This window comes from Notothenia coriiceps, unplaced genomic scaffold (assembly GCF_000735185.1).
Source record: "Notothenia coriiceps isolate Sejong01 unplaced genomic scaffold, NC01 NC01_scaffold00000339, whole genome shotgun sequence".
Taxonomy (NCBI): Eukaryota; Metazoa; Chordata; class Actinopteri; order Perciformes; family Nototheniidae; genus Notothenia; species Notothenia coriiceps.
Window position 1 is genome coordinate 8,071,042 of NW_011333040.1, and position 14,307 is coordinate 8,085,348.

At 38.8% G+C, this 14,307-nt stretch overlaps 2 protein-coding genes and 2 long non-coding RNA genes across 5 annotated transcripts in view; 2 read left to right on the forward strand and 2 right to left on the reverse strand.

Moving 5' to 3' along the window:
• The window catches only part of LOC104944474 (zinc finger protein 407-like), a 78,557-nt gene that overhangs the window by 42,263 nt on the left and 21,987 nt on the right, over positions 1-14,307 (forward strand). The window lies entirely within an intron of this gene.
• The window catches only part of LOC104944458 (spectrin beta chain, erythrocytic-like), a 61,232-nt gene that overhangs the window by 36,383 nt on the left and 10,542 nt on the right, over positions 1-14,307 (reverse strand). The window lies entirely within an intron of this gene.
• Positions 5,133-7,630, forward strand: LOC104944435 (uncharacterized). The gene is made up of 2 exons (XR_798226.1): positions 5,133-5,265; positions 6,127-7,630. It is a non-coding gene; the product is annotated as an uncharacterized lncRNA (long non-coding RNA).
• LOC104944429 (uncharacterized) lies at positions 8,899-12,850 on the reverse strand. Its single transcript, XR_798225.1, has 3 exons — positions 12,770-12,850; positions 12,147-12,265; positions 8,899-11,369 (listed from the first exon to the last, which is right to left on the reverse strand). It is a non-coding gene; the product is annotated as an uncharacterized lncRNA (long non-coding RNA).

Consider the following 14,307-nt stretch of genomic DNA (forward strand, 5'->3'; position numbering starts at 1 on the left):
CTGGTGAGCTTAGCGGCCTGCCTCTCTTACACACCCTCTTTCCCTTCCTCTTCCTACTCCTTATACATTTCACACCCGCCTCATACACAATGCTAATTTTCAACTAAAGGGTGACCTATCATGCAAAATGCATTTTTGTACGTCTTTTATACATGAATATGTGTCCCCGGTGTTCCAGGGAACTCACCAAGTGTCAGAAAACACAACCCTCTCTATTTTCCTCCATACCCAAATCTCTTAAAAAGGGGCTGCAACGGATCTGATAGAGACTGATCCAGATTTGAACACTTCTATGACGTCACAGAAGTGGCGCTACGGCTATTGGGCCAACTCCACCAATCAGGAGGAGGCAGCCACGGACATTGCCGTTCGAAAGCGCTGGAGACGCTGTAGTACATATGCCAGGCCTGTAGATGGTGCTGTTCTCACAGAATCAGCCCATGCAAAGGCAAACAAATTTAGCGAAATGAGGAATGGCTAAAATGCATGATCTGTTTGGTATTTTGAAAAATAAAAAGTATAAATATGTCTTATATAGGTATGGTCCTACACTATATTATTCAAATATAGCATGATAGGTCCACTTTAAAGAAGCTGTATTAATTATTTAACCTCTGACTGATATTAGGCCTTTTGTAATGCATTTTGAGCACTTGAACACATCCAGTGTCCAAAAAAAAAACATGAATGTGTAGCTGCTCAGCTATTAGGCTTTTGTATTTAGCTCCAACCGTATTGAGTGGGTAGACACAGCCTCTTCTTTGGCAGCTTATGCTAATGTTAAGGCTACTATCTACTGCAGCCAGGTAATAGCCGTTTCAGTTGAGGTGAAGGTAAAGACTGATTGAGCTTCAGACCAGCAGGAGAGACGCTAATGGACCCCAGATTGGGATTCCAAGAGCAACGCTTGGTCAGAGACATGTGCGACTCATAATTGATGTGTCCATTACCAAGACTCAGTTGTAATTATAGTCAATAAGTCTCTGTAAATGTGTTAAAGCTTAGGCTAAAAGCATTGGAGGTCCAAAGAGAGGTGGGCTAATAATTTAAAATAATCAATGCAGACGTATTCAAAGCCTTTAATTTCCCTTGTGTCTGTACGTCCATGTTTGTCTATATACAAGTAAGCGCTTGCATACCCAGTGAACGTGTGTATATGTCAGCCTTCATGGCAAACTGATTATCCTCAATCCATTAAGATTTATCTTGTCATTTATAATGCAAAGCAGGGCTGCGTCGGTCAGAGCTTCGGCTGGGAAATGTCCGGCAGGTTAAGAACACAGGGCGCTCCATTACTTCTCCCTGACTATGTGTATTAATTGCTTTTAAAAAATCAACTTAATGCAGGAACGAGATGTGAGGGCGCCATCAATAAATGCCCTTCTCTGCCTCCTATGGTTCACTCGACCCCCCCCCCCCTTCAGCCCAAACTTTAATGGGACTTTAGTTGTAGTCCATACTCTGTGTTTACCACGTGTGTAAATTATGTGTGTGTGTGAAGTGTCTGATGTATGGGAAATAAAAAGGATTGTTTCCACTTTCAGCCTTGTGACAGTGGACGGTTTGTGAAGCTGTTCTAGCTTTTGTTAGAAAACCCACTGATAATATTTCCATGCAGAATACTGGGGGAACATTCAAATACTGTGCTGATTACTAGGACTGCCTCATCTGGAAATTGCAACCACAATATCTTTTGCCATTTAATAAAAAAAAACAACATTATTCATATTAGCATTTAAAATTATACTTGATGGTCATGGTGTGTTTGTTGTTGTTCTTTTTTTTATTAAAAGGTCTTTTCCAAACAAGAAGGTTTAATGAAGTCTTTAGATTGGTTGTTGATCGGGATTTCTTTGCAGCGCCACAATATTTAACTTATATGTTCACGTATTTTGCGTTTACCAAATATTGCATATACTTTGGATTAGGGCTGCACGATATTGAAAAAAACTGTCATTGCGATATTTTTTTCCCCTGCGATATATATTGCGTTTTTTTTAAACTATATTTAACCGGATGAAGGATTTGAGTCACGGACGTCTGGATCTTAACTGGTTGACTCATCATACCTTAAGTCATGATCTAACATGTCATGATAATGCATGTTGCTTACCCTCAAATAAGGGGGTTCATCTGTGAATGAAGAAGAGAAGAACCTTTTTGTATACAAAATAGTTCCAGATGGCAGATGTTGCTTTTCTTTTTGGAAGTAAATCTTCATTCTCGCCGGTATTGTCCTCCTGTGCCTCGCTCATTTTTTACCGGTGTTTTGATGTTCTGCAAACTAGCGGGGCGGGGCCTGCTGTGATCTGATCAAGAATGATTGTGATTGTTGGTTTGCTGTGCATGCAGAGCCTGCATGTCACTCACTCAAGTACCCCTGACATGAGAGCCGCGCACGTTTTCCTTTTGTAGCAAGCAGCAAAATAATTGTAACATGACGTGTTTGAGTTAATGTACCTACTTAATATCGTACGTTCTAAAAAAAAAAAATGTATAAAAAAAAATGTATAAAATCGCACGTCCCTGCGATGTGAATATCTGCGATGAATATCTGCGATGTGATATATCGTTCAGCCCTACTTTGGATATCATACCAGCAGTTTTGTTGTACAACCCTTCTCTTTTTACTCTATTATGTCATCATATTCCCTTACATGCCATAGGCTAAACATTTTAATGTATTTATCCCTTATTAAACAGGAAGGTTCCATTAAAATACAAGTTCCAGGAAGCCCTTTTGTGCTACAAAAATGTGCTGTAGTCAAATCTTCTGATATGCTGTTGCTTTAGGGATAACTAATGCATCTGAGGCACAAGAATGATTTCATGTTCAGCAAACACTCAAACATTCTTTGTCCTTTCATGTAGTATGTATGCCAGTCACCTTGTGTGGCCAAAGTCAGAGTGCTTACAGCTAAAACCCGACTGCTTAAAGATGTAAGAATTGGAGGTTAAATTCCTGATGATTAATGTCCAGCCACCACTTTCTTCTTATTAAGGAATAGTCTATATGTATCCATAATTCTACCCTGTGTCATAATTCTTGAGTTTTGAGGTCACTTACTTAGTGTTACTTAAGGAAATGAAAGCTGTGACACTGAGGTCCCAACAGATGGCTTCAAGTCAAGGGCAAATTCCCAGGCTTCAAGAGAGGAATACTTTGTTTTTTTTAGGTTTACCATTTGTTTTTTATTCAACTGAATTATGTTCTTGTTTATGAGATTAATTTCATTTATGCTGTTCTTATTTGTGGAAAGCACATATTTCTCTTCATTTTGACGACATATGCCAGTTGTTGTTATTGCTAAGTTCCCTCATTACAGTGAATTATTCACCTTTTATGTGGTGGTCATTTATTCTGGGACTTTGTTTGTGGGGCTTTGGAGCTGCGCGGTGGGGGTCTGCCAGTTTCTGGGCTGGGAGCATGTCCAGATCCCTTTTAATTAAGACCTAGTTTTTATTCACTTGATTAATCAGTGAAATCAGGAGACTGTAGTGGGAGGCTGCACACAGATTTGTCAATTTGTCCCTTAAAGGAAACGTGTACACATGCATGCATTTTGCCAATGAGGCTACAGCTGGGATTTGCATTTTGAGGTAAATTGGTGACTTTTTCACTGGAGTGAGCTGTCTGACCTCAGACTGAGCCCGAAAGTAATGGACACACACCCCATGCATGTGATGTGTGTTTGTACAACTAGCTAACATTTTTAATGGTAAGCGCATAAAGCACAAGGGCTTTGATAGAGAAGTTTCTAACTTCTTTATATCCTTAGTTAGTTAGTGTTTCCCCCAAGGATTTGATATTCTATCAAGTATTGAAGCATTTAAAAGCACATTTAGAGCCTCATGGGGCATTACAATCTGCACTGAAAGCATTGTCTGCCCCCAGAGACACTGGTGAGTGTGGCGCTTGTATCAAATAAGTGCATGCCACTTGTCACCTACATATTATATATTTTATGCCATGTTTTGTCAAGACCAAGTCCATTTGGCAGCCAGATCCAAACCTTAAAGGGGTAGTCCAAAATTGGCCAAAAATAATAGACAGATTTAAAGATAAAGGATCAGTCACGATTCTCATTCCCATCCCTAAACATCAAACCAATCAGTGCGTAACATTTGACCTCAAAGAGGGCCTATTATGCTTTTTGAGGTTTCCCCCCCCGTTCCACAACATAGTGACAACAGCCCTCACATTTCTATTTGCTAGCGCTCCAACACATTGTACATGATATACTATAGGGCGGGACATCTCTAAGCGACCAATCAGATCAGAGTAGACTGGGCTCAGGTTTCAGACAGCGGGTGAGAGAGGTGAGCTGCAGTATTAGACAAATAAAGACCTTTTTAAACATTAAAGGTGGGGTAGGTAATTTGGGGGAAACCAGCTCGAGTGCGCTAGAATTTGAAAATACACAGCCGGAACAAATCTGCCACTTCCTTACAGAGCCCCTCCTCCAACACACACGAACGCGCACATGACCAATGAGGGCACGAGATAAGTTTGTGCACAGATGGAAGGCTGACAGGCAGGTAGGCCATCCAGTTACTTTAGCCGGGCCGGCTCAGATGATTGGTCGTGCTTTTTACAGCACCACGGCTTCCACAGATGACTTTTTTTTATGGATCTTTTGTCAAAGCACTTAAGATATTCATTGCTATCGGGATGTTAAGAGCATTCCATGGAATATAACAAAAAGTGTATCTCGAGCCGGTTTCTCAAACGTACCTACCCCACCTTTAAGACAGCTTTAGAAAGTAAAACTACCTGGAGAGGTTTAGGAAAAGATCATGTGTGTGTCATCAGTGTGTTGTTACTTCAAATAAGTTTCATCAGACACAATCACTGGGCTCATTGGCTAAAGTCCAGTGTTTATTGACCCATGATTTCACCCTGACCTGCTCCCTACGTGTTATATGTTGCTTTTCCTAAAAAGGTGCCTGACTCCTTCAATGAGATGACAACAACCTTGTAAATGTTGTAGTTTAACCCACTGAGGCTGTTAACCACTGATAATGGCAATCAAATGGGCTGATACATGTATTTATTACATAATACATTTGAATTCTTCCTCTTTCTATCACTGGACACTTTCTTGATCTCTGTTTTCTTTCTTACAGTTGCAGAAAGAGAAGAATTTGACCTTTGAGAAACACCTTAGGACCTATTGTTTTTCATCTCACTATGTGCTCACTTTGCTGACAGACGGATACAAGTTTGACAAAGAAACGTGGAAAAACATTCACTTCCAAAAAGAGGTTGGTTGAACAAAATAAACTCCACTACACCGCTTGCTAATACTGCTGTTCTTTACACGGCTATGAAGCACACATATCACATTTCTTTATTTTCTATTTCAAAAAATAGGTTTGTTTTAAGAAAACTATCAGAATATACCTTTGGCAATTTAATGAGAGTTTATATGCTTTAGCTGCCAACATATCTGAGTCACAGGCGGTTAGCATTTAACATGCACAAATGTGAGTCTAGGCCACCCATTGGGATAGAGATAAACGGCAGACATACCAATCATCTGCAGTTTAGGGTGGCATGAAAGACAGCCAATGTATTTCTGCAGGATGCCTTGAGGACAGGGAGCGGCTTTAACAATGGAACCCCCTGAACAGAAGGGGATTCCTGTTCTGGAACACACAATCTATAGGACATGAGTCATGAAGAAAGACAGTAGCTGTGGAAAAGCCGCACATTACAGCCGTAGTTTCCAAATTGCATGGCGGTTTAAACTTCAGACTTGAACACAAGAAGGTTCCTTAGAAGCTGGCGATGCTCCAAATCGTCAATGCAGCCAACAAGAGGGTCAGTGTGCTGTTGAGCGCCTGAAGGGTGACTAGAAGTCTGGTGGTTGGGCAGGTCCTTTCAGAGGAAATTACAGCACAGAGACATTTGGGTTATAAACAGAGATGATGTCAGGGTGTTATTACTCATCTTTTGCCCTAGAGCTGTAATTGTGAACTAAACAACAGGAACGTTTAATATTATCAACATCTCTAGACACGCAACGATGATGTATTAGATGCATTGAAAAATACTGTGTACATCAATCAGATTCACTGTGACCAAATCATTATGAGAACTCTTCTCCTCTCTTCTCTCTGCAGGTAAAGGACACCAACATTGGCTGGAGTTTGGGTTACATGCTGAGTTTGTCCAACATGATCCCGTCTGAAGTGAAAGAAATCCTCCCCATGACAGATCCCCTGTTTGCCGGTCTTATCTTTCTATTTTCAGCACTCATCATCATAACTGTTGTTTTAGTTTTCATCTTCCTCATTCGCACCTGCTACTGAGAGAAGTGCGAGAAAGGGAATGGCCATTGGAAGACTTGTGGGTTGCTGTTATCCTTTAACTAGAAGGAGAGCACTACAGCAGCATGTGCCTGCCAAGACAATTGCACCGACAGTAACTAAGGGGAATTTTCTAGTTTGTGCCATTAACTGCCATCTGTGTCAATTGTGAGGGTTTATAAAAACGTAAGAGACTCAAAAATGAAATAAAATAATCTCCAGTGTATCCCGTTAGTGACTTTGAATAGACTGGTTATAATAAAACGGTAAAAAACGTATCCAAAGAAGACTTTCAAAATGTTACAATTGACACACACTCTCATAGGTTAAGTAATAGGATGCAAAAACGGGTGACACAGTGGTCTATGAATGCTGCAGAGATAATGAAAGAGCTCCCGGGAATTTCGACGTGCCCGTTCTTGTCGAACATTGTGTAAAAAAAAGAAAGAAGCATGAGCTACTGAATGACTGATTGATTATGTTGATTCCCCTGTATTATACTGTATTATATGTAGTTGCACTGTATGGTTCCACTTTACAAGCTAAATGGTAGCACTTTGCCAAGGCCAGTGTTTTAAAGATATACTGTACACAACACTGTAATCCTGCTAATAATCTTTTTTTTATATCACATAGTGAATGACCTCATTGAAAACCAGTGGTGCGCATCAACACTCCCCATTTAATGAATGAAAACCTCCCTAATAAACAATGTATTCAATGTGCTATGTGCAATTGTCTCATTATGATTTAGCAAATACATGTTCCACATATTGATTTTTCTATTTGCTAAATATCAATTTTAATCATATTTTATAATAAGTAAAGGAAAGCAGTCAACTGTCACTTATTAATTTTTACAATTAGTCTTTGTGTTGTTTTATCAATAACAAAGCTTGGGGAGTAACGGGCGACATGTAACAAGATTACGTCATCAGGATACTAAAAGAAGGTATCTGAATTAGATTACAATTACTTGCGCAAAAAAAGATTAGTAGCAGGATTACAGTGTTAGAATACATTTTGAAATAAATATAAATATATTATAGGTAGACGCACTGAATTAATGTTCTTTATGATCTGATTTCTGATTTATTTGAATTATTCTTTATTTTAAATACATTTCCTATTTAATGCAGTAGGTGGACACCTGATTTATTAAACACAATTACAATCTATGCTTTTGATTAATGTATGAAGCTTAAACAGCATTTCTAAACTATTACTGTAACTACATTTTTTATGTCAAATATCTTGGTTTCTTGTTTTTTAAGGTATCATTGTTAAATACACTTAAGTAAAGAACACCTTGTTGTTATTTGTTTGTTCTTGTTTTTATTTGAACTACATTTGATATTGAGGTAATCCAAAGGTAACGGAAAGTATTCTGGTTACAGATCACTTTTATATTTTGATACTCAGAATAGGTTAGTGATTACATTTTTTGACATGTAACTAGTTATTGTAACGGATTACATTTTAACCCTCCCAATCCTGCCCATTATGTCATATATTAGCCTACTGTATGTGTTGTTCACACCCTAGGAAGGTTTTCTTAAAGGACGAAAGTATTGTTGTAGAAATATTATACATTTACAGAAGCTATTTGAACGGTACTGTATATACTGTAAGATAAGTCAGTGGAGTGGATGGACTCAAGTACACCCGATTTTAAATAAAGTGTTGAGGACACTGACAATCACATTGGAATCCACACATTTCCACTTTTCAGTCACGACTACTGAGTTTGACATATATTCTGAAAAATGTCTGATAATGTTAATGCCTTTGAAGAGAGATTCATTTCTATGAGCAGAAAATAGTTTACAGATATTAAGCATTGATGTCAACGTTTTTTTTATTAACTTTTTGGTCGGAGCCTGAATCAGTCCGCAACAGAACACTGAGAGCATTACCAACGTAGGAAAAGCATGTATTAGAAAGTTTAGAATATTTTCAATTATTGTTTGGTCCCTGTTGTAGTTTTGTTACATAAGCTAAGGAATTACAAAACATCTAATTGTATAGCAGATCAAATGTATTTCTATTAATAATTTCTGACTGAAAACAGCATGAATTGAATGGATGTGTGTGCGTTTGTGTGTGTCTGACATTTTGTATGCATTGTACGCTGCCTAGCTCTTTGAAATGGAGAGAATTATGCATGATTGTAATGCAATGTCTTTATTAGTCCTGATACGTAATAGAAATATCTTGTTACTGTGCCTTTGTGGCTGTGTATAACATTAAAGCTTCCGTGTTGCAGCATTAGATACATTACAGTTTTCTTTAATCCAGCATGTACTTTAACACATCTAATTTATTATTTAACAGAGGAAATACTGTATGTTAAAAAAGAAATACGTCTGTTTGAATATGAATTCCTTTGTTAGCATCTGTGTCGAATGAGAAAATGTAACACACACACACACACACACACACACACACACACACACACACACACACACACACACACACACACACACACACACACACACACACACACACACACACGTAACTCATACTGTGCACAGCAGTGCACTCTAGTGGTTCTACGTTGTGCCTGCAGAATAAACAACATGAGTATTGACTGTTTGAAACATTTTTTTATTGAAAGATTTGTCTAAAAAGGAAACAAAAAAGAAAAGAGACAGTTGAAACTACAGCAATATCCACTGGTTCTACAGACACTCTCAGAATCACAATTTGAAAGACATGGGATGCATGTGATCAAGCAAATAAAAAAATAGCATCATCAGTTATTTCTGTTGCATCTTCTTTTACACACCTGTACAAACAAAAAGATCTCATAAATATTACTTTTGTTCTCACTTTCTCTACTTGCTCTCTTCTTTCAATAATGTATTTTTCCCATAGAGTTGAACCGTGCATTTTCTGTGTGTCCGTCTGTTCCCACACCTCCATTGGCTTCTTTTCATTGATGGAGGCTCAAGTAGGTGCAAGGTAATGTCCAGAGGTGTTTTCGTTTTCAACAGATGCCCTCTTACGCATTACATAATGCAGATTATTATTATTCAAAAAGAGATTCCTAATCTCATAATAGGGCTGCAACAAGGAACCTATCTTTTCTCACACTTGAAAAGAGGCACCTGACTTGTAGAATGTTTTTTAAATACAGTTGAGTCATGGATAACAATAAACTGTCCCTATCTTGGCTCCAAATGTTATTCTGTCACCGTCCCCTCTTCTGAACCCACCCAACACACAACTACCTCAATCCCTAATAACAGCAGCTCACACGTAATCAATTCTCAAAAAAAGTGTAACACAAATAGAAAAACAAAATATCTCTCCTCTTCCTCTTAGAATGTACATAAGCTGAAATGATTTGTTCAACAGAAATGCCCTTTCTTTAAGATAGATCCTCGCCCTGCTCACATTTGAAAAGGCTTGCGTTTGGCAAGACATTGGAGTAAAACATATAAACTGAGTCTAATGATTAAAAAAATAGTGTTGTAATGAGCTACACCAGCATTTAGGAGTCATTTGAGTAAAGATTAGTCAATGCAGCCTGAAGAAGGCGTGGTAGGGCGTACAGGTTTAATCAATATTCTACAGGATGTCAACCTCTTTACCACCAAAGTGTTCTATACCAACTTCCCAATATTATAACAACCTCCTCCACTTTCTCCATGCCATATGGCCACAGGGTGTCTGGTCTCTCACAGATGTTCCAACGCACTTTGGATCCTCACCACGTTTGATCACATGACAACAACAAACGTCTCAGAGCACACTCTTCTGGTTGAGGCAGTTGTATAGCAGACCCACAACATGTGACTGATGAAATTGTCTCAAAGGCCAACAGCATGACAGCAAGACAGGTCCGTTTCAGGTTTTAAGGAGGTGAAAAATGAAGGAAAAGCAACACAAGGAAAATCTCTTCACTACCTAGTTTCTTCATCTTTGGTATAAAATACGCCACCTGTTGGCTGCTTTTGTTCAACGTTTAAGAAAGACTCAAGAAACTGTCAACAGTTTTACTAAAACTATTGCTTTTGCACATTTAAAAATCCTAGCGTTTTTTCTGCTTTTGTCAAAGTCAGATTTGTTCCTTTTTTTGTACTTTTCTTTTTTGCAGTGAGACAAGCAAAGCAGGCAAAGCAAAAACGTCTTTGAAGGTAAAAAGGCTGCAATCAAAACTCAAAAGATACAAATGTGATGGAATAACAGAACTTTTATCCCATTAAACTTGACTGCATTTTCCAGGAAGCAGTGGATTGACCCTTCCCAATAGTCATATTAAAGAGGATTTTTTTTCCTATCAACCAACATCAGCTGCACTGCACCACATAATTTAAAATCATCTTCATACAATAACAACCTTTTTTTTTTTTAATCCTGTACAAATAGCTTTGTAGATTTCATCTCGGTCGCTCTTGGAACTCTCCAAGAAAATCTCAAATCATCATCATTATTTTTTATAATAATTCAACACTATGGAAACTATTTTTCCCCAAAGTTTGAGAAAATTAAGGCAATAAAGATTTACGAAAACATTGATATTCTAGAAAACTACTCAAATAATAAAAATAATGTAGCTTAATATCAAAGGAAGACAAACTGTTTTTTTCCCCTAGACTTTGCTTCCTTCTTTTTTTTTTATAAAAAAGGCTGAAAATCTACCTGCACATTCAAATGTTCTTTTTTTTCTTTCTCTACAGCTTGTTGGTTGAGTTTAGATTTCACTTTATGTCTTCTCTTTTTCCTTTGGAGGCAAAGTCCAGTCCCACAGTGAGAAATGATAAACTCAAAGTTGCAGACTGCATTTGATTTCATTGTCCTCGAGTTCAGCAAACCAGCCTTTCTTTTTTCTTTCTTCGTTCGACCAGGTAGGAAATATAATAGATTTAATAGATTTTTTTCATTTTGTCTTTTATTTGGTGCATGTGCACAGTGGAAGCCTTCTCCCCTCAGTGTTGCCCACGCCACCTCTTTTTTTGTCCCTGTTTCATTTGGATTCTCTCTGTGTGTCCAGCGCCTCAGTGCAGTCCTTCTGAAGGCGATGCAGCAGCGATTCCCAACAATCTTGTTATCTTAAAGAGACAGAAAACAAGTCAGTGAAAAAAGGGTAACAGAGGAAACAGTGGACAATGTCACAGTTTCTCCTGTAGACACAACGCCCTTTGTCTGACTGCTGTTTTTGGAAAAGAAACCACCGGTGGGTTATCTAGGAGGCAGGCAACAAGGAGAATAAAAGAAAGAAAATAAATGTGTTGTGCAAGCAGAGTTCAACATGATTCGGCACGAAAAAAACAATTGGCTCCACGTTGTGTTTGCCAGAACTGTAGTGTTCTGTTGCTCAATATATGTGGGCACAATTCAACATGGTTGTTCTAACTTGTGAATCATAGCCCCCCAGAAAACACTCATGACGAAAAATGTCAAAATTGAAGGTACAGGAGACGTTTCTCTCTCTGTCCAGGTCTTTCCACTCACATAAGCTAAATTAAATGGTTTTGAATGACTAGTTTGACATTCTGGGAACTAAAGCTTAGCATAAGTTCCATTAGAATATAACAAGTCACTATGAATTCACTTATCAAAACTAATTTCCACGTTAACAAAAAAACCTAAAACTGAAAACAGTTTGCATGAATCTGATTAAAGTTACCAGGTGTTTGTCCAGATTAATTCACCTGTAAATGTATAGCATATTAAGTGACACCACTGTTTTCTTCAATTAAAGCAATGAAGGAAATACACTTAAACAACACAGACAGGAGATATATATCAAAAACATACTGTAATACCTTTGTGGTAAGTTTACAGAAAGTGTGCAATATAAAGAGAGATGTCTTTACAACACTCACTTCTGCTGGTAAGAGTAGGCTGTGGCATGATCTGTGTTCTCCACTGATAAAGGCTGCTGCCCGCTGGCGTCCTGTGAGGAGGGGGGAGCTGTCTGTGAAGAAGGGTCTGTCACCACACCCTGACACCAGAAACCATTCAGATACAACGATTTACATATTGTTAGAAGCGGTATACGGTAATTTACTGAGAAAAACATTCAAACTGTTCAGCAAAGACAACAAGTCACTTGGTATCGATTAAAAGTGATCTTCAAGCAGACCCAATTTAATTTCTGGTGCTCATCTTCAGAATTAGATAACGGTTCTTCTGACCTTTGGGAATTTAGTTTAATTATTGGCAATGTCTAACCCTGAACCAAAGCGAACCGCAACACAATTCTGATATTATCTAGGCTTAAGTGCCCTCAGTGGAAATGAATCATTTCTGTTTTTCGTTTCTGGCAGCATGACCGCTGCTAACTACAGCTTCCGTTACTAGCATTTAATTTATCGAAGAGACACAATATGACAGAATCATATGTGACTTATAGACTATAACATTCTCAATATTCAAAACCAGTTAGCCCTGGCTGCAGTAAGAAGTTGATATAACGTCACAATAAACAACTTATTATAGTCCTTACTTCCACTGTGATGGCAGAGGCAGGCACTGCAGAGTACTGGGGAATGTAGGTTCCTTGCATAGGAGCTGCAGCAGGCATGTACTGCAGAGAGAGGGGGGGGGGGGCACAGTATGATGATACAGACACAAACAATATGTCCCCCAGAAGCTTGTGATTTATAGTACTGATATTCCTACTGAAATTTGTTTTTGTAACCTTTCACCAGTGGTGTAATGTAACAAAGTACATTTACTCAAGTAATGTACTCAAGCACAATTTTGAGGTACTTTACCTGAGTATTTTCATTATATGCAAATATACTGTATACTTCTACTTCACTACATTTTGGTGGCCAACATTGTATTTTTAACTCCACTACATTTATCTGACAGCTTTAGTTACTTTGCAGATTCAGATTATTGGCTATAAAACATGTAAAACGACTTATAAATAAACATTATACGTAATAATTGGTTAAAATATCAAGCAGCAGTATATTTTACATACGCAAATTAGCTCCACCTAATGGCTGTGATGAAAATATTGATGCATTAAAGGTGACCTATCATGCAAAATGCACTTTTGTACGTGTTTTATACATGAATATGTGTCCCCGGTGTTCCAGGGAACTCACCAAGTGTCAGAAAACACAACCCTCTCTCTTTTCCTCCATACCCAAATCTCTTAAAAAGGGGCTGCAACGGATCTGATCCAGACTGATCCAGATTTGAACACTTCTGTGACGTCACAGAAGAGGCGCTACGGCTATTGGGCCAACTCCACCAATCAGGAGGAGACAGCCACGGACATTAGAGGTTTCTCAATACTCAAATTTCCCCTCCTCGACTCCTCTCCTCTCCTCTCCTCGAGACTTGGTGCCGCCCACAGGAGATGCGAGCGGAGGACTGAGAAGGGGAACCGAGGAGAGGAGTGGAAGCAGCAGGCGGTTAGAGAAATTAGAATCTAATTTCTCTAACCGCCTGCTGCTTCCACTCCTCTCCTCGGTTCCCCTTCTCAGTCCTCCGCTCGCATCTCCTGTGGGCGGCACCAAGTCTCGAGGANGGCTGATGCAGAGCGGAGTGCACGTGCTGGGGTGTACAGTTTAACCATGTCCTGGATGTAGGAGGGCCAGATCCATTCACAGCATGGTACGCAAGTACCAGTATCTTGAAGTGGATTCTAGCAGTTACTGGAAGCCAGTGAAGGGAGTGGAGGAGCGGATGTACAATGTGTTGTAGCACTAGCCAATATAAGTAGTTAGTGTTACATAGTGATGTCAGTATGTTACAGAAGTTAACAAAAGAGACCAATCGAGGTGTTTCAGGCAGTGGGGTACGGGAGGAGTGCGTAGGAGAGAAGCTCCCTCTGGAGGGAACTTTGGGAGTTTGGCCTTGGCAGACGATTTATTTACATGCCCAAAAAACGTATGTATGTACAGTAAATATATTGTTTTCTTATTGGGATTCCTACTCAGCCCTTGTGATTGAATTTCAAGCTGGTATCACATTTCTGGACATGAATAATAACTATTTTGTTCTGAATCTCTTTTTTCAAGTTCT